This window comes from Somniosus microcephalus, unplaced genomic scaffold (assembly GCF_052327205.1).
Source record: "Somniosus microcephalus isolate GS21.2 unplaced genomic scaffold, FLI_Smic_1.0 unresolved_chr4, whole genome shotgun sequence".
Taxonomy (NCBI): Eukaryota; Metazoa; Chordata; class Chondrichthyes; order Squaliformes; family Somniosidae; genus Somniosus; species Somniosus microcephalus.
The window spans coordinates 4,487,080-4,507,982 of record NW_028225182.1 but is presented as its reverse complement, the minus strand read 5'-3'; the positions used below and the strand labels follow the sequence as shown (position 1 = coordinate 4,507,982).

Here is a 20,903-nt window from a genome sequence, read left to right as displayed (position 1 = left end):
GGAGAATGGTTTAAAATGTTCATTGCTTGAGAGAGCAGCGATCTGGGGCAACATTTGTAAAATTTAACGGGACCGGCTATTTCACAGAAAAAACCGATTCTCTCACATGATGTTTTCAGGCCACACACTGACTGATCTTTGCTAGGCCCCAAGTGCATGATCTGACACTTGCCCGCGTTGAGCTCCATTAATCACTGGTCAGGGGAGATTTAATGGAGGTGATCAAAATTAAGGAGGAAACCGTTTCCACTGGCAGGAGTGTCAGCAGGGCTATGGGGGAAGACCAGCGGAGTGGGACTGATTGGATAGCTCTTTCAAAGATGCAATATGAATTCCTCATTTTAACCTGCAATTGATAGATTTTAGTTAACCAACGGTATTAAGGGACCATTGAAGTCTGTGAGACACTTCATAATTGTTTCTATTATCATTAATCAACCCACAACATTTTGTTGCACACTGCAGGAATTGCTAACATGTATACCGGATGACAGTCAAACTTCAATAACTTTTTACAGAATCATAGAAAATTGCCTGAACCCCTGTGGTTAATGAAGGGAATTTTAATGGTTGAGTTCCGTATACACCTTGGAATTCTGGAAAACATGGTTTATAGTTTGCAGAAACGGGGCTTAGATCTGCTGTTGTGAACCGAGGTAAAGCTGCAGGATCCTTGAATAATCTTTCACAATTCAACTGAAAGCAGCCGGAATGTGCAACTTTGAGAGGGGCTGTCTGCAGGGTCAGGGCTGGAAACAGAAGTGAGCGAGCGAAACCGTAGTGTTCTGTGTGTGTGCACAACTGGACAGAATAACACAAATTTAACAGGACTTTGTTACATTGCATAACAAATGCGAATTGATCCATTTTTCTACGATTTAAATGAACATGATTTAACAAGATGTTTCCGCCCGGTTTCGAACCGGGGACCTTTCGCGTGTCAGGCAAACGTGATAACCACTACACTACGAAAACGCTGGATCAAACAGTCGCCTTTTGCTAGACATCTATGAATCTATGAAGAAAGTTTTTAAAGTTTGACTGCCACCCAGCAAACATGTTACAATTTCCTTCAGTGTGCAACACACATTTTTGTTGGTTTTAATACAATTATTAAGATTCTCACAGACTTCAATGGTCTTTGTCAGAACTGAAATCCCTGACTGGGAATCAGACCTGATTGTTTTCAATGATGATAGGATTGTCCTATGAGGAGAGATTGAGCAGATTGGGCCTATAATCTCTGGAGTTCAGAAGAACGAGAGGTGTTCTCATTGAAAGGTACAATTTTCTTGGTGGGCTTGAAAGGGTAGAAGCTGAGAGGTTGTTTCCCCTGGCTGGAGAGTCTAGAACTGGGTGGCAGAGTCTGAGAATTAGGGGCCGGCTATTTGAGACTCAGATGAGGAGACATTTCTTCACTCAGAGGCTTGTGATCTTTGCAATTCTCAACCTCACAGGGCAGTGGATGCTCAGTCATTGAGTATATTCAAGGATTTGAGAGTCCTTTTACACAGAATACAGAAAGTTAACGTTTGTGAGCTCTTCCTTTATATTGAGCGGTATCTCCTTCTTTAATCGGTGTCAGCTTTCGCTTGGCGGTTTCTTCGCAGCACCAACTTCTTTGTAAGTTCGAATTCTGTCTCACCGCGGGCGCAGTCTGGGCTTTTTTCAATCCCCTTCAACACCGAAACACATTATAGCAGTGATTTTAATTTAGTAGTGTGATATTTTTCGAGGCACCATTAAATAATTCAATAATTTATTCCTATCAGTTTTGCAGGCTGGGTTCGATTCACGGTTAGGGAAGAAATTTTGACATCACCGTTTCTTATTCATGAATGCGATGTAATTTTATTAAATTAATTACATGCATCTAATGTGAATAAATAAGAACTGCTTTAATCACCATTAATTAACCGGTAACTTTATTTTGTGGAATGAAAGAGATAATAATATGGTTACTGAGGGACAGTCGAAACTTCATACATTTATTTTGCTCTTTGCATCTCCTGAACTGTTAACCCATATCTCATTTAACACATTGCATTTCAGGACAATGGTTTAAAATGTTCGTTGCTTGAGAGAGCAGCGATCTGGGGCAACATTTGTAAAATTTATCGGGACCGGCTATTTCACAGAAAAAAACTATTCTCTCACATGATGTTTTCAGACCACACACTGACCGATCTTTGCTCGGCCCCAAGTGGATGACCATTAATCACTGGTCAGGGGAGATTTAATAGAGGTGATCAAAATTAAGGGGGAAACCGTTTCCACTGACAGGAGTGTCAGCAGGGCTATGGGGGAAGAGCAGCGGAGTGGGACTGATTGGATAGCTCTTTCAAAGATGCAATATGAATTCCTCATTTTAACCTGCAATTGATAGACTTTAGTTAACCAACGGTATTAAGGGATCATTGAAGTCTGTGAGACACTTCATAATTGATTCTATTATCATTAATCAACCCACAACATTTTGTTGCACACTGCAGGAATTGCTAACATGTATACCGGATGACAGTCAAACTTCAATAACTTTTTATAGAATCATAGAAAATTCCCTGAACCCCTGTGGTTAATGAAGGCAATTTTAATGGTTGAGTTCCGTATACACCTTGGAATTCTGGAAAACATGGTTTGTAGTTTGCAGAAACGGGGCTTAGATCTGCTGTTGTGAACCGAGGTAAAGCTGCAGGATCCTTGAATAATCTTTCACAATTCAACTGAAAGCAGCCGGAATGTGCAACTTTGAGAGGGGCTGTCTGCACGGTCAGGGCTGGAAACGGAAGTGAGTGAGCGAAACCGTAGTGTTCTGTGTGTGTGCAGAACTGTACAGAATAACACAAATGTAACAGGACTTTGTTACATTGCATAACAAATGCGAATTGATCCATTTTTCTACGACATAAATGAACATGATTTACAAAATGTTGCCGCCCGGTTTTGAACCGGGGACTATTTCGCGTGTTAGGCGAACGTGATAACCACTACACTACGGAAACGCTGTATAAAGCCGTCGCCTTTGGCTATAAATCTATGAATCTATGAAGAAAGTTATTAAAGTTTGACTGTCACCCAGCAAACATGTTACAATTTCCTTCAGTGCGCAACACACATTTTTGTTGGTTTAAATACAATAAATAAGATTCTCACAGACTTCAATTGTCTTTGTCAGAACTGAAATCCCTGACTGGGAATAAAACCTGATTGTTTTCAATGATGATTGGATTGTCCTATGAGGAGAGATTGAGTAGATTGGGCCTATAATCTCTGGAGTTCAGAAGTACGAGATGTGTTGTCATTGAAAGGTACAATTTTCTTGGATGGCTTGAAACGGTAGAAGATGAGAGGTTGTTTCCCCTGGCTGGAGAGTCTCGAACTAGGAGGCAGAGTCTCAGGATAAGGGGCCGGCCATTTGAGTCTCAGATGAGGAGACATTTCTTCACTCAGAGGCTTGTGAATCTTTGCAATTTTCAACCTCAGAGGGCAGTGGATGCTCAGTCATTGAGTATATTCAAGAATTTGGGAGTCCTTTTACACAGAATACAGAAATTAACGTTTGTGAGCTCATCCTTTATATTGAGCGGTTTCTCGTCCTTTAATCGGTGTCAGCTTTCGCCCAGCTGTTACTTCACAGCACCAACTTCTTTGTAAGTTCGAACTCTGTCTCACCGCGGGCGCAGTCTGGGCTTTTTTCAATCCCCTTCAACACCGAAACACATTATAGCAGTGATTTTAATTTACTCGTGTGATATTTTTCGAGGCACCATTAAATGATTCAATAATTTATTCCTATCAGTTTTGCAGGCTGGGTTCGATTCACGGTTAGGGAAGAAATTTTGATATCACCGTTTCTTATTCATGAATGCGATGTAATTTTATTAAATTAATTACATGCATCTAATGTGAATAAATAAGAACTGCTTTAATCACCATTAATTAACCGGTAACTTTATTTTGCGGAATGAAAGTCATAATAATATGGTTACTGAGGGACAGTCGAAACTTCATACATTTATTTTGCTCTTTGCATCTCCTGAACTGTTAACCCATATCTCATTTAATACATTGCATTTTAGGAGAATGGTTTAAAATGTTCATTGCTTGAGAGAGCAGCGATCTGGGGCAACATTTGTAAAATTTAACGGGACAGGCTACTTCACAGAAAAAAACTATTCTCCCACATGATGTTTTCAGACCACACACTGACCGATCTTTGCTCGGCCCCAATTGGATGATCTGATACTTGCCCGCGTTGAACTCCATTAATCACTGGTCAGGGGAGATTTAATAGAGGTGATCAAAATTATGGGGGAAACAGTTTCCGCTGGCAGGAGTGTCAGCAGGGCTATGGGGGAAGAGCAGCGGAGTGGGACTGATTGGATAGCTCTTTCAAAGATGCATCATGAATTGCTCATTTTAACCTGCGATTGATAGCTTTTAGACAACCAACGGTATTAAGGAATCATTGAAGTCTGTGAGACACTTCATATTTGTTTCTATTATCATTAATCAACCCACAACCACGGGCATTTTCACTTCTGTGTCGGGCTCAGCACCATACCTGAAGATTGAACTTGATTTGGCTCGTGATCAGTGCGGCTCAGTGAGACTTCGGCCCGTCTCTCCCTTCACAACCCATCAGTGTGGAGAAAAGAACAGGGAATTTAACACATGTGTTGTGCTCTGTAACTTTATTTGAACATGTCATTGCATTTCACGCTGTGTCCAACACAGTGAGGTCCCCCGTGCTGTGTCAGCATTGTATCTTTATCAACACTGCAGCTTTACATTAACACAACCTCAGCTCCGAGATCTGGTCCGGTCACATTGCCCGAAGTGAGGAATGAGCGAGAGGGGCAATTCCACCCGGGGATAGAAAAACCTCCAAAAGAACAACAGTATACTGCTTTTGATGTGAAGCCGAAATAGCTCAGTTGGGAGAGCGTTAGACTGAAGATCTAAAGGTCCCGGGTTTCGGTAGGTTTTAGTTACTTTCTGTCTCCTTCACTACAAGAGGAGTGAATGAGGAGACATTTTACGCTCCTGATGCCGCGTTTCCCAAACGAATGGGAGTGAAACCACATCCGACATGCTGGATCCGGCTCCAACCGTCCGCTGCAGGTGCGAATCCAGTCGGGGTCCCGCCGTCTGCTCTTGTACCGGAGCAGTGTTTGTGGGAGGGGCTGTGGTGCGATAATAAATTTTAGAATGAGGTTTGTTAGACCATAGAGCTGTCTTTCTTTTAGTTTCGATTTACACTCTGCCCAGTTGTATATACGAACAGTTAACAATGTTTAACCGATGTGGTGTGTTCAATGATTGTGCAGTAACTCGGTCACCCAGTGTGAGGCTGAAAGACAATCTCGCAGCCTGGGTGCGAGCCTGGCCAACAAGAGCATTGTGGCCGGTTAGCCCAGTTGGTGAAAGCCTGGTGTTAATAACGACAAGGTCGCGAGTTTGATCCCCGTACTGGCCATCAGGATGTTTTCATAATTTTACACTTTTCCCGCACATTTCAAATACAAACTTTATAAGGAAGCCAATGCACACAGACTCACGGGGGATTTATTTGGATTAACATCCATTGCACCTTTGCCACCGGGGCTGAGAGACACATCTTTCTGTTTATTTGTCTTTCTGGGTTTGCTGTTGAACGTTGAAAAGGCGGCCTGTTCCCGATTAGGGTAACAGGCAGGTAATAGACAGACAGAGCAGCTCTGACCTCGCGAGATGGGCAAAAGGCTTCAGTTCAGGACAAATGCATCAATGAAATGTTCGCCGGCACCGAGAGAGACAACATCCAGAGAAAACCACTGAAGGAAATCGATTTCAAGTGGATGCCTACCCGCACTTGGTGCCGTGCTTTCGCGAACACGTCTTTTGTGTTCTCATGTTAAAAATATCATTTTGTCCGAACAGTTTGCCTGGCGCGAATGGATCTGAATTGCAAAGGAGCAGGCAGGAAACACTGCGTTGCTGTGCTTGCTGGCAGGAGACTTGCTGCAGCTTTTCTGGTAGTCTAGTGGTTAGGATTCCAGGCACTTTTACCGCCGCGGCCCGGGTTCGATTCCCGTGAGGAAACAGTGCGTTTTGGGGCTGTTTGAATTGCCACCATACAACGCTGAAATAGCTCAGTTGGGAGATCGATTAGATTTGAGCACGCAGACTTTTTGATCTAAGAGTCAGTATGCGCTACCGTTGCACCATGAGGTCCACAACATAACCACGGATGTTCGTAGTTTGTATATATACTCGTTCCACAAACACTGTTTCATTCCTCCTCCCTTCTCCTGATTCCTCAGTGTCATGCACAGAAGCGCCTGATGCCCTCATTTGTTTAAAGTAACAAGCAGACACAAACACAGGTAATTCGTTCAAAATCTACCCGCAGGTGGCCACAGACACAATAAACAGAGCCAGAGAGACAGACAGAATCGGGAATCTCCGGGAAATAGACAAGCGATATTGACAAGGACTAAAGCGATTTGTGATCAGAAATTTGCCTGAACCCCTGTGGTTAATGAAAGGGATTTTGCTGCTTGAGTTCCTTATACGCCTTGGGCTTCTGGAGAACTTGTTTCGTAGTTTGCAGAAACGCGGCTCAGACATGCTGTTGTGACCGGGCCGGAGCCACAAGTTTCCTGACTGCAATCAGCGACAAGGCAATGTTGCTGCAACAGGCCCGGCTAGCTCAGTCGGTAGAGCATGAGACTCTTAATCTCAGGGTCGTGGGTTCGAGCCCCACGTTGGGCGGTAGTTATTTTGTTAAACTTTTATGTTGCTTTCAAAGCGTCATTAATTAAGCGATATCCTTGTTTTGCACAATGAAAGAAATGCGAACTGAGAAAATACTGCAGATGCTGGAAATATGAATTGAAACAGAAAATGCTGGAGATACTCAGCAGGTCAGGCAGCATCTGCGAAGAGAGAAACAGAGGTAACGTTTCAGGTCGATAACCTTTCGTCAGAACTATAAAAAAAAAGGTAATGGAACAGATTTTTAAGCAGTGCAGGGGATTCAATGAGATCATGGCTGATCTCCTGCCTCAATTCCACTCACCGGCCCTATCGCCATATCCCTTGATGCCCTTACCAGTCAGAAATCTACCCACTTCTGTTTTGAATATACCCAATAACTGAGCCTCCACAGCACTCTGGGGAAGAGAATTCCAAAGATTCACCACTTTCTGTGTGAAGAAATGTCTTCTCTCAGTCCTGAATGGCCTAACCTTTATCCTGAGGCTGTGTCCGCTGGTTCTAGACTCCCCAGCAAAGGGAATCATTCTCCCAGCATCCAACCGATCAAACAGTGTAATAATTTTGCATGCTTCATGAGATCCCCTCTCATTCTTCCGAATTCAAGAGATTACAGGCCTAGTTTACTCAATCTCTTAACACAACCGCTTCCCCGAGGCGTGGCTAGTTCTGGAGCACACGCTTTGAGTGCTGCAGCCGGAGTGTTGTCGGAGCTCATTGCATTTGCTGTAACTAATCAGCTCAGCTGTTTCTTAATATCGCTTGGAATTAATCGAATTGAATGAAGTCTGGCTTCTCTCAGGATGGTTACAGACACTTCAGCTTTGTCTTTTGTATTCATCCATCTTTTCTGTTTATTTACTCTATCTAATCGTTTTCTTGATTTTAAAACTCTCTGTCAAATTTCCTCTTAGCCGTCTATGCTCTAAGGAGAACAGCTCCAACTTCTCTGGTCTATCGACGTAACGGCAATCGTTCATCACTGGAACCAATGAAGTACAAATGCATCAATGATTTGTTCACCCCGCACCGAGAGAGACAACATCCAGAGAAAAACACAGGAGGGAATCGATTTCAAGTGGATGCCTACCCGCACTTGGTGCCGAGCTTTCGCAAACACGTCTGTTGTGTTCTCATGTAAAAAATATAATTTTGTCCGAACAGTTTGCCTGGCGCGAAAGGATCTGAATTGCAAAGGAGCAGGCATGAAAAGCTGCGTTGATGTGCTTGCTGCCAGGAGGCTGGCAGCAGCTTCCCTGGTGGTCTAGTGGTTAGGATTCGGCGCTTTCACCGCCGTGGCCTGGGTTCGATTCCCGGTCAGGGAACAGTGTGTTTTGGGGCTGTTTGAATTGCCACCATGCAACGCACCCTTACGGAGCAATGCTCCGCCCCTGATTCAACTTTCCACACCGCTGCTCAACATCACTCTTCATACAGCGAAACAAAATATACATCCTTGATTTCTGTAAAATGCGTGCTGTTTCAAAGTCAGCAGGAATTGATTTCTGTCAAATTTAGACTGGCTGACTTTAAATGTTGCCAACATTTAACTGCAGCTCACAGTGTCAGGGCAGTCACGGTTTTCATCAGTCTTCCGTGTATCTTCTTGCCCACTGCACCTCCCAACAAACTTAGCTTATCACAGGCACGGCTATCGATTAATTCATTGCCAGTGTGAAAAATGCAAATTTTGAAACATACAAACGTGTGCAAGCCTGTAATCAGAGAGTCCGGGGCCCGTGATAACTTGAGCATTAAGATGTTCATTAGCCCTTCCTGTATTGCTCAGTAGCCCACTCCGTGAGGAACTAAGAACAACGGGCATTTTCACTTCTGTGTCGGGCTCAGCACCATACCTAAAGATTGAACTTGATTTGGCTCGTGATCAGTGCGTCTCAGTGAGACTTCGGCCCGTCTCTCCCTTCACAACCCATCAGTGTGGAGAAAAGAACAGGGAATTTTACACATGTGTTGTGCTCTGTAACTTTATTTGAACATGTCATTGCATTTCACGCTGTGTCCAACACAGTGAGGTCCCCCGTGCTGTGTCAGCATTGTATCTTTATCAACACTGCAGCTTTACATTAACACAACCTGAGCTCCGAGATCTGGTCCGGTCACATTGCCCGAAGTGAGGAATGAGCGAGAGGGGCAATTCCACCCGGGGATAGAAAAACCTCCAAAAGAACAACAGTATACTGCTTTTGATGTGAAGCCGAAATAGCTCAGTTGGGAGAGCGTTAGACTGAAGATCTCAAGGTCCCGGGTTTCGGTAGGTTTTAGTTACTTTCTGTCTCCTTCACTACAAGAGGAGTGAATGAGGAGACATTTTACGCTCCTGATGCCGCGTTTCCCAAACGAATGGGAGTGAAACCACATCGGACATGCTGGATCCGGCTCCAACCGTCCGCTGCAGGTGCGAATCCAGTCGGGGTCCCGCCGTCTGCTCTTATACCGGAGCAGTGTTTGTGGGAGGGGCTGTGGTGCGATAATAAATTTTAGAATGAGGTTTGTTAGACCATAGAGCTGTCTTTCTGTTAGTTTCGATTTACACTCTGCCCAGTTGTATATACGAACAGTTAACAATGTTTAACCGATGTGGTGTGTTCAATGATTGTGCAGTAACTCGGTCACCCAGTGTGAGGCTGAAAGACAATCTCGCAGCCTGGGTTCGAGCCTGGCCAACAAGAGCATTGTGGCCGGTTAGCCCAGTTGGTGAAAGCCTGGTGTTAATAACGACAAGGTCGCGAGTTTGATCCCCGTACTGGCCATCAGGATGTTTTCATAATTTTACACTTTTCCCGCACATTTCAAATACAAACTTTATAAGGAAGCCAATGCACACAGACTCACGGGGGATTTATTTGGATTAACATCCATTGCACCTTTGCCACCGGGGCTGAGAGACACATCTTTCTGTTTATTTGTCTTTCTGGGTTTGCTGTTGAACGTTGAAAAGGCGGCCTGTTCCCGATAAGGGTAACAGGCAGGTAATAGACAGACAGAGCAGCTCTGACCTCGCGAGATGGGCAAAAGGCTTCAGTTCAGGACAAATGCATCAATGAAATGTTCGCCGGCACCGAGAGAGACAACATCCAGAGAAAACCACTGAAGGAAATCGATTTCAAGTGGATGCCTACCCGCACTTGGTGCCGTGCTTTCGCGAACACGTCTTTTGTGTTCTCATGTTAAAAATATCATTTTGTCCGAACAGTTTGCCTGGCGCGAATGGATCTGAATTGCAAAGGAGCAGGCAGGAAACACTGCGTTGCTGTGCTTGCTGGCAGGAGACTTGCTGCAGCTTTTCTGGTAGTCTAGTGGTTAGGATTCCAGGCACTTTTACCGCCGCGGCCCGGGTTCGATTCCCGGTGAGGAAACAGTGCGTTTTGGGGCTGTTTGAATTGCCACCATACAACGCTGAAATAGCTCAGTTGGGAGATCGATTAGATTTGAGCACGCAGACTTTTTGATCTAAGAGTCAGTATGCGCTACCGTTGCACCATGAGGTCCACAACATAACCACAGATGTTCGTAGTTTGTATATATACTCGTTCCACAAACACTGTTTCATTCCTCCTGCCTTCTCCTGATTCCTCAGTGTCATGCACAGAAGCGCCTGATGTCCTCATTTGTTTAAAGTAACAAGCAGACACAAACACAGGTAATTCGTTCAAAATCTACCCGCAGGTGGCCACAGACACAATAAACAGAGCCAGAGAGACAGACAGAATCGGGAATCTCCGGGAAATAGACAAGCGATATTGACAAGGACTAAAGCGATTTGTGATCAGAAATTTGCCTGAACCCCTGTGGTTAATGAAAGGGATTTTGCTGCTTGAGTTCCTTATACGCCTTGGGCTTCTGGAGAACTTGTTTCGTAGTTTGCAGAAACGCGGCTCAGACATGCTGTTGTGACCGGGCCGGAGCCACAAGGTTCCTGACTGCAATCAGCGACAAGGCAATGTTGCTGCAACAGGCCCGGCTAGCTCAGTCGGTAGAGCATGAGACACTTAATCTCAGGGTCGTGGGTTCGAACCCCACGTTGGGCGGTAGTTATTTTGTTAAACTTTTATGTTGCTTTCAAAGCGTCATTAATTAAGCGATATCCTTGTTTTGCACAATGAAAGAAATGCGAACTGAGAAAATACTGCAGATGCTGGAAATATGAATTGAAACAGAAAATGCTGGAGATACTCAGCAGGTCAGGCAGCATCTGCGAAGAGAGAAACAGAGGTAACGTTTCAGGTCGATAACCTTTCGTCAGAACTATAAAAAAAAAGGTAATGGAACAGATTTTTAAGCAGTGCAGGGGATTCAATGAGATCATGGCTGATCTCCTGCCTCAATTCCACTCACCGGCCCTATCGCCATATCCCTTGATGCCCTTACCAGTCAGAAATCTACCCACTTCTGTTTTGAATATACCCAATAACTGAGCCTCCACAGCACTCTGGGGAAGAGAATTCCAAAGATTCACCACTTTCTGTGTGAAGAAATGTCTTCTCTCAGTCCTGAATGGCCTAACCTTTATCCTGAGGCTGTGTCCGCTGGTTCTAGACTCCCCAGCAAAGGGAATCATTCTCCCAGCATCCAACCGATCAAACCGTGTAATAATTTTGCATGCTTCATGAGATCCCCTCTCATTCTTCCGAATTCAAGAGATTACAGGCCTAGTTTACTCAATCTCTTAACACAACCGCTTCCCCGAGGCGTGGCTAGTTCTGGAGCACACGCTTTGAGTGCTGCAGCCGGAGTGTTGTCGGAGCTCATTGCATTTGCTGTAACTAATCAGCTCAGCTGTTTCTTAATATCGCTTGGAATTAATCGAATTGAATGAAGTCTGGCTTCTCTCAGGATGGTTACAGACACTTCAGCTTTGTCTTTTGTATTCATCCATCTTTTCTGTTTATTTACTCTATCTAATCGTTTTCTTGATTTTAAAACCCTCTGTCAAATTTTCTCTTAGCCGTCTATGCTCTAAGGAGAACAGCTCCAGCTTCTCTGGTCTATCGACGTAACGGCAATCGTTTATTACTGGAACCAATGAAGTAAATCTCTTCTGTGCTCTCTTCAAATCCTTCATGTCCTTCTGAAAGTGCGGCGCCCAGAATAGGACTCAATACTCCAGCTGCAGCCCAACTAGTATATTATATTATGGTTATCCACAACTTCATGCCGTTTGGACTTCATGTTTCTTTTTATATAAACAAGGATCACACATGGTTTATTAACAGCGTTCTAAAGCTGTTCTGCCATCTTCAACGAATTGTTCACAAACTCCCCCAGTGATATCTGTCCGTTAACCCTTCTAATATTATTCAATTTAGCTTGTAATCATATCAACTCACAATTTTCAGCATTGAATTTCATCTAAATGTGTCCGCCCATTACAACAGCCTGTCTATGTCATCATTTTTAAAAATTCTTTCATGGGCTGTGGGCGTCGCTGGAAAGACCAGCATTTATTTTCCATTCCTAATTACCTTTGGGAAGGTGGTGGCAAGCCACCTTCTTCAACCGCTGCAGTCCGTGATGTGAAGGTAGTCCCATTGTGCTGTTAGGGATGGAGTTCCAGGATATTAACACAGCGACGATGCAGGACGGTGTGTGACTTGTAGGGGAACTTGGAGGTGGTGCTGTTCCCATGCACCTGCTGCCCTTGTCCTTCTAGGTGGAATAGGTCTCGGGTTTGGGAGGTGCTGCCGAAGAAGCCTTAGCGGTTGCTGCAAAGCATCTTATAGATGGTACACACTGCAGCCACCATGCACTGGTAGCGGAGGGAGTGAATGTTTAAGATGGTGAATAGGGTGCCAATAAACGAGCTGCTTTGTCCTGGATGGTGTCGAGATTCTTGCGTGTTGTTTGTGCTGCTCTCATCCCGGCAAGTGGAGAGTATTCCATCACACTCCTTGTTTGTCCCTTGTAGATGGTGGAAAGTCTTTGGGGAGTCAGGAGGTGCGACACACGCCGCAGAATACCGACCCTCTGACCTGCTGTTGTTGCCACAGTATTTATGTGGCTGGTACAGTTAAGTTTCTGGTCAATGGTGACCCCCAGGATGCTGATGGTAGGAGATTCGGCGATGGTAATACTGGTAAATATCATGGGACGGTGGTTAGACTCTCGGTTGTTGGAGGTAGTAATTGCCTGGCACTTCTGTGGCACGAATGTTACCTGCCACATATCAGCCCAATCCTGAATGCCATCCAGGTCATGTTGCATGCGGGCTTGGACTGCTTTCTTCTTATCTGAGAAGTTGTGAATTGCGCTGAACACTGTGCAGTTATCATCAAACATCCCCATTTCTGACATTATCTTGAAGGGAGGGTCATTGATGAAGCAGCTGAAGATGGTTGGGCCTAGGGCACTACCATGAGGATATCCTGCAGCGATGTCCTGGGCTGTGATGATTGACCTTCAATCACCACGAATTGAAGTCTCTTACTATCTTCTTCACTCTTACATATTTCGTATCCTCAGCAATTTTCAAAATTGGGCCTATAACCCCATGTCCATGACGTTAATGTATGCCAAGCACAGCAGTGGCCCGAGTAGTTAACCCGAGGGAACACCAATTTTCACCTCTATACATTACGCAATAACAGCCATTCACCACAACTCGCTGCTTTCTATCCCTTCGCCCCCTTTATATACATGCTGCTACTTCCCCTTTTATTGCATGGGCTTCAAATTGTCTCACATGCCTAATATATGGAGCTTTATCAAAAGATTTGTATTGTCCATATACACAATAGCAAATGCACTGCCCTCACCCACCCTCTCTGTTACCTCAGCAAAACACTCAATACAATATCTCATAAAGCTCTCTTCCACAAAAAACATTTGATGTGGGGTCAATTGTTAATTTAAAATTTGATATTATTCGATTTCAGTTACCCAAAGTTATCAAGGGATATGGGGCAAAGCCAGGTGAATGGAGTTAGGCAATAGATCAGCCGTGATCCCCTTGAATGGCTCGAGGGGCTGAATGGCTACTACTACTGTTGCTATGCTCCTGTGCTCCAAACAGGTTTATTCGGGATCGCCTGCTTATATTTCTGGGTTTATGACAGATTACTAGAATCGACAGACAATATATCTGTGATTATGAGGGTTCATTGAGAACAACTGCCTATATATATATATGGATTAATCGTAATTTACTGTAAACTCCAGCCAAGATATCTGGGTTTATCTGGGTTCACTTGGATTACCAGCTATATTATTGGGTTTGTCGGGATTTACTGGGATCAACAGCCTATATATTTTGCTTTCCAGGGTTTATTAGAATTGCCAGCTTACATGTCCAGTATTTATTGGTAAAATGTTCCTGTGTAACAGCCTCTGTCTGTAGCATAACACATTCTGATGAGTCTCCGAGATCACCAGCGGCTCTGCATAAGATTGATTTAGGTGCAACCTCCAGAATGATAAATGCTTATTGGGATCAGTGACTTCTGGATAAAGTATCTCTTAGAGAGCACGGTTCAGTGAACATAAGAACATAAGAACAAAAGAAATAGGAGCAGGAGTAGGCCAATCGGCCCCTCGAGCCTGCTCCGCCATTCAATAAGATCATGGCTGATCTGATCCTAACTGCCAATCTACAATCACAGAACCATCTCCTGAATCTAACAGAATTAGACACACGAAATAGGAGCAGGATCAGGCTACACGGCCCCTGGGCCCGCTCCGCTACCCACAGGGCCATGACCGATCCGAACCTAGACTCATGTCCAAATTCCTGCCTGCTCCCAGTAACCCTTAATTCCCTTTACTTCTAGGAAACTGTCTATTTCTGTTTTAAATTTATGTAATGATGTAGCTTCTACAGCTTTTTGGGGCAGCATATTCCATGGACCTACCACCCTCTGACTGAAGTAGTTCCTCCTCATCTCAGTTTTGAAAGAGCAACCCCTTATTCTAAGACTATGCCCCCTAGTTCTAGTTTCGCCCATCATCGGGAACATCCTCCCCGCATCCACCCGATCCAACCCCTTCACAATCTTATATGTTTCAATAAGATCGCCTCTCATTCTTCTGAACTCCAATGAGTAGAGTCCCAATCTACTCAACCTCTCCTCATATGTCCATCCCCTCATCCCCGGGATTAAACGAGTGAACCTTATTTGTACTGACTCGAGAGCAAGTATGTCTTTTCTTAAGTATAGACACCAAAACCGTATGCAGTATTCCAGGTGCGGTCTCGCCAGTACCTTGTACAACTGAAGCAATACCTCCCTATTTTTATATTCTATCCCCCTAGCAATGAAAGCCAACATTACATCGGCCTTCTTAATCACTTGCTGCACCTGCATACTAACCTTTTGAGTTTCGTGCACCAGGACCCCCAGATCCCTTTGTACTTCAGTACTTTCCAGTTTCTTGCCATTAAGATAATAACTTGCTCTACGATTTTTCCTGCCAAAGTGCATAACCTCACACTTTCTAGTATTGTATTCCATCTGTAAAATCTCTGCCCACTTATTTAACCTGTCTATGTCCCCTTGCAGGTTTTTTATGTCCTCCTCACTCACTACTTTCCCTCCCATCTTAGTATCATCTGCAAACTTTGATATGTTACACTCAGTCCCCTCCTCCAAATCGTTAATATAGATTGTAAAGAGTTGGGGACCCAGCACTGACCCCTGCGGAACACCACTAGTTACTGATTGCCAGTCTGAGAATGAACCATTTATCCCAACTCTCTGCCTTCTCTTAGATAGCCAATCCTCTATCCATGCCAGAATATTACCCCCAATCCCGTGATTTTCTATCTTAAGCAATAATCTTATGTGTGGCACCTTGTCAAATGCCTTTTGGATGTCTAAATACATTATGTCCACTGGTTCCCCTTTATCCACCCTATATGTTACTTCCTCAAAGAACTTCAGCAAATTTGTCAAACATGACTTCCCCCTCATAAAACCATGCTGACTTTGTCCTATTAAATTATGTTTATCCAAATGTCCTGTTACTGTCTCCTTAATAATGGACTCCAAAATTTTACCTACCACAGATGTTAGGCTAACTATAGTTTCCAGCCTTCTGTCTACTGCCCTTTTTAAATAAGGGTGTTACATTAGCAGTTTTCAAGTCTGCCGGGACCTTTGCTGAGTCCAGGGAGTTTTGGAAAATTATTAGCAATGCATCCACAATCCCTACCGCCACTTCCCTCAAGACCCTAGAATGTAAGCCATCAGGTCCAGGTGATTTATCCGCCTTGAGTCCCATTAATTTACTGAGTACCACTTCCTTAGTGATTTTGATCGTGTTTAGCTCCTCCCCCCCTATAGCCCCCTGTTTGTCCAGCGTTGGGATATTCTTAGTGTCCTCTACTGTAAAGACTGATACAAAATATTCATTCAGTGTTTTTGCCATCTCCATATTTCCCACAATTAATTTCCCGGTCTTATCCTCTAAGGGACCAACATTTACATTAGCCACCCTTTTTCTTTTTATATAACTATAAAAACTCTTACTATCTGTTTTTATATTGTTTGCTAATTTACTTTCATAATCTATCTTCCCTTTCTTAATCAATCTTTTTGTTATTTTTTGCTGTCTTTTAAAGTTTTCCCAATTCTCTATCCTCCCACTAGATTTGGCTACCTTATATGCCCTTGTTTTTAGTTGAATACTATCCTTAATTTCTTTACTTAGCCACGGATGGCTGTCTTTTCTTTTACACCCTTTTCTTCTCAGTGAAATATATATTTTTTGGAAGTTGTAAAATAACTCCTTAAATGTACACCACTGATCATGTATCGTCTTACCCTTTAATCTATTTTCCCAATCCACTCTACTCAATTCCGCTCTCATACCTTCATAGTCTCCTTTATTCAAGCTTAGCATGCTTGTTTGAGATCCAACCTTCTCACCCTCTAATTGAATATGGAATTCAACCATGTTATGGTCACTCATTCCAAGGGGATCCTTTACTAGGACATTTTTAATTAATCCTGTCTCGTTACACAGGACCAGATCTAAGGTTGCTTGCCCCCTGGTCGGTTCAGTTACATACTGCTCAAGAAACCCATCCCTAATACACTCAATGAACTCATCCTCAAAGCAGCCCTGCCCAATTTGATTTCTCCAATTAATATGATAGTTAAAATCCCCCAAAATTATAGATGCTCCCTTATTACAAGCCTCAACTATTTGCTGATTGATACTCCGTCCAACAGAGTTGCCACAGTTCGGAGGCCTATAGACTACGCCCACTAGTGTTTTTTTCCCCTTATTATTCCTTACCTCCACCCAAACTGTTTCATTGTCCTGATCTTTTGACCCAATATCATTTCTCTGTATTACAGTGATTCCTTCCTTTATTAACATTGCCACCCCACCTCCCCTTCCTTCCTGCCTGTCCTTCCTGATCGTTAAATAACCTGGTATGTTTAATTCCCAGGCATTGTCACCCTGCAGCCATGTTTCTGTAATGGCCACAACATCATACCCATATGTAGTTATTTGTGCCATTAACTCATCTATTTTGTTACGAATGCTACGTGCATTCAGATAGAGAACTTTCAAAGATGTTTTGTGACACTTAGTTCCTGCTTTTGCCCTTTTTATTACTTTACCTTTTACTCCATACCTTCTGCCCCTTCCTGACATGCTCTGGTTTTTAATTTCCCCACTGCTACCTAGGTCTATGACCTTCTCTGTTGTCATTTGTATTATTTGCTCTCTAGGAACCTCCCCCCCACTAGTTAGTTTAAAGCCTTCTCTACAGCCCTAGTTATATGATCCGCCAGGACTCTAGTCCCAGCACTGGCCAAGTGAAGCCCGTCCCAACGGAACAGCTCCCTCCTGCCCCAGTACTGGTGCCAGTGTCCCAGGAATCAAAACCCATTTCTCCCACACCAGTCTTTGAGCCACGTATTTAACTCTCTAATTATATTTGTCCTAGCCAAATTCGCTCGTGGCTCAGGTAGTAATCCAGAGATTATTACCCTTGTTGTTCTGCTTTTTAATTTGGCCCCTAGCTGCTCAAACTCCCTCAGCAGAACCTCCTTCCTTGTCCTATCTATGTCGTTGGTACCAACATGGACCACGACAACTGGATCCTCCCCTTCCGACTCCAAGTTTCTCTCCAGTCCAGAGGAGATGTCCTTAACCCTGGCACTGGGCAGGCAACACAGCCTTCGGGACTCTCGCTCTCGGCTGCAGAGAACTCTATCTATCCCCCTAACGATACTATCCCCTACCACTACAACATTTCTTTTAACTCCCCCCACTTGAATGGTCCCCCGCTCCACGGTGCTGTGGCCAGGTTTCTCATCCTCCCCGCAGTCCCTGTTCCCATCCTCACAGGGAGTAAGAGCCTTGAACCTGTTGGACAAGTGCAAGGGCTGCGGCTCCTCCAACACTACCTCCTGGATCCCCGTACCTGCCTCACTTCTAGTCACACCATCCTGCCCCTGGCCACGGACTACATCTGAATTAATTAATCTAATTGGTGTGACTATCTCCTGATACACAGTTCCAGTTTTTTATATAATCTTACATCGTTACCTTAATACTTATCCCCCATATTTTGGTTAGTTCTCCCGGGTTCCACTGCTCCTTCCTCTGAGCCCTGGCTTAGAAGCCACTGGCAGGAAGAACAGGGATGCTGAAAGGACCGGGACAGGTTACACTTCTGAGCTCGATTATGGCATTCTGGGAAATTATTTTCTGAACAGTGAGTCTGTCTCATTTACTTTCCACAGTCTGCTATTGTAAAGCGGGTATCAACCCATTTAACGCACCTAGTATTAACCCATTTAACACACATGGTAATAACCCATTTAACACATCGGGTATCAACCCATTTAACGCACCTAGTATTAACCCATTTAACACTCCTGGTAATAACCCATTTAACACACCGGGTATCAACCCATTTAACACACCTGGTATTAACCCATTTAACACTCCTGGTATTAACCCATTTCACACACCGGGTATCAACTCATTTAACACACCGGGTATTAACCCATTTAACACACCGGGTATCAACCCATTTCACACACCTGGTATGAACCCATTTCACACACCTGGTATCAACCCATTTAACACTCCTGGTATTAACCCATTTAACACACCGGGTATCAACTCATTTAACACTCCTGGTATTAACCCATTTAACACACCGGGTATTAACCGATTTAACACAACCGACATTAACCCAGTTAACACACTGGACATTAACCCATTTAACACACCTGATATTAACCCATTTAACACGCCGGGTATTAACCCATTTAACACACTGGGTATTAACCCATTTAACACACTGGGTAATAACCATTTAACACACTGGGTAATAACCATTTAACACACTGGGTATTAACCCATTCAACACACCGGGTATGTAGCTATTCAGCATAGACAGGTATAATAACAGGCACAGTCGCAAGTCTTGCTGGACTATTGATGCCAACACCGATATTTGAGATTCGGCACGAATAACAACAGGGATGGTGGAATGAGTTTATTCTGGAGAGATTTTTTTAATGAAAATTTAAAAAGATTTCATGATAATGTGTTAACAGTAGTTTAATGAATACACAGACATTATATACATTTTACAGAGAGTATGACGCTTATCTAAATTTGCAAACTCTAGCCAACTCGGGTCTGCTGCAGGTGTCTACTGCTGTTCAGTTAAATTAGTAACTTCCTTAAGAAATCCGGTAACTTGCTTTTTCCGGATGAGAACTACAAGCAGTTTTCTATTGCTGCTGTAGCAGGAGCGGGAAATGTGCAGTAATGTGACCAGGGAATGTGCTGTAACGGTATCCGGGAGTGTGCAGCCTCGGAATCAGGGAGTATGCGGTATTGGGAATGGGGAAGTGCTGTAATGGTAACACTGAATGTGCAGTACGGGACACGGTAGTTTCCCATACTGGGACCAAGGAGTGTGCTGCACAGGAACCCAGTTGTTAAGCAATGTCGGCCCGTATTTTCCAATCAGAGGATTCCTGCATGCGCCCTTACCTGAGGGCTCCGGAGGTCCGGACAGTTCCACTCCTGAGCCTCTGCTCTATGAAATGCGTAGGGCCCAGGTCTCCCACGGGCACAGGCGGTTCGCAAGCGTCCCTGGGATCATGTGCGCCATGAGGAACCAATGAAAGAAGGGAATCCCCCTTCATATATTTGACAGGTCTCTCAGCTTAGACCTGTCAAAATTATGAATGGGCATCAATGAAAAAATATATCAGAACAATAAATATATATTTTTTTAAATCACGTTTTTAAAATTATTTAAAATTACATTAAATTAAATATTTTAAACAAAAATGTAATTATTTCAAAAAGATATATAAATTTTACGGGGTTAAAATAAACTTACCTTTTTGAAATGTATTTTAAATGATAAATGAGTGTAAAAAAATATTTTTACTTTTTTAAACTCTTTGCTGGTAAAAGCAGGCCTTACGCCTCCTTTTACCAGGCAAAACATTTTAAAGAGATTTCAGCGGGCGGAGATATTGCAGAAAGCGGAACGCTCTGCCCGCAGTGGCCCTTCTCTTCTGCAGGTGCATGATCAGCCGAGAGGATGCTTGACAGATCGGAAGGGCCGGTTTTCAGGGCATGAGCTTCACATGCGTGAATCCGGCACTTATGAGCTCCCGACAGGTGTGTACACAGCTCGTACACACCCGTAGGGATTGGAAAATGCGGGCCATTATTCCCAACTAATTTGGCAAGAACTCTATATGTGGACGAAATTATCACTGGGCAAAATTTCATTTATTTCAGGTCACATTCTGTTTCATTCAACAACAGGTAAAATATACATAACACTGAATGGGATGCAATATGTTCACTTTAATCAGAACGGCACCTGCCCGGAAATGTACAAAATGAAGAACAGGCTTAGACGAACGCACGGGGTTGACTGGAATTTAATATAGATTGATTCCTTTTCAATATCTTTCCCAGTGACTAGGCAGAGATTAATATATATCGCAACCATCCTGCTGCCTTAAATTTTTCTGATCTTTATTTTTAAAACAAGTCTTCCTTTACAGACTAGCACAGATCGGATAAAGCTGTCAACTCTGAGGATCTAAACCCGGTCTGAATGTCGGGAAATTTCACACGATTTGTCTATTTTTTGGAATCAGTCACAACAAGGACTCATTCCCAAA

General features: G+C 43.7%; 5 non-coding genes across 5 annotated transcripts; 3 read left to right on the top strand and 2 right to left on the bottom strand.

The window, feature by feature from the left end:
• Positions 1–902: 902 nt before the first annotated feature.
• On the bottom strand, positions 903–975 carry trnav-gac (transfer RNA valine (anticodon GAC)). Its single transcript has one exon. It is a non-coding gene; the product is annotated as a tRNA-Val (tRNA).
• A 1,953-nt stretch (positions 976–2,928) lies between these two features.
• trnav-aac (transfer RNA valine (anticodon AAC)) lies at positions 2,929–3,002 on the bottom strand. Its single transcript has one exon. It is a non-coding gene; the product is annotated as a tRNA-Val (tRNA).
• A 3,681-nt stretch (positions 3,003–6,683) lies between these two features.
• On the top strand, positions 6,684–6,756 carry trnak-cuu (transfer RNA lysine (anticodon CUU)). The gene has a single exon. It is a non-coding gene; the product is annotated as a tRNA-Lys (tRNA).
• Positions 6,757–8,012: 1,256 nt separating this feature from the next.
• trnae-uuc (transfer RNA glutamic acid (anticodon UUC)) lies at positions 8,013–8,084 on the top strand. The gene has a single exon. It is a non-coding gene; the product is annotated as a tRNA-Glu (tRNA).
• A 2,651-nt stretch (positions 8,085–10,735) lies between these two features.
• trnak-cuu (transfer RNA lysine (anticodon CUU)) lies at positions 10,736–10,808 on the top strand. The gene has a single exon. It is a non-coding gene; the product is annotated as a tRNA-Lys (tRNA).
• Positions 10,809–20,903: the final 10,095 nt, after the last annotated feature.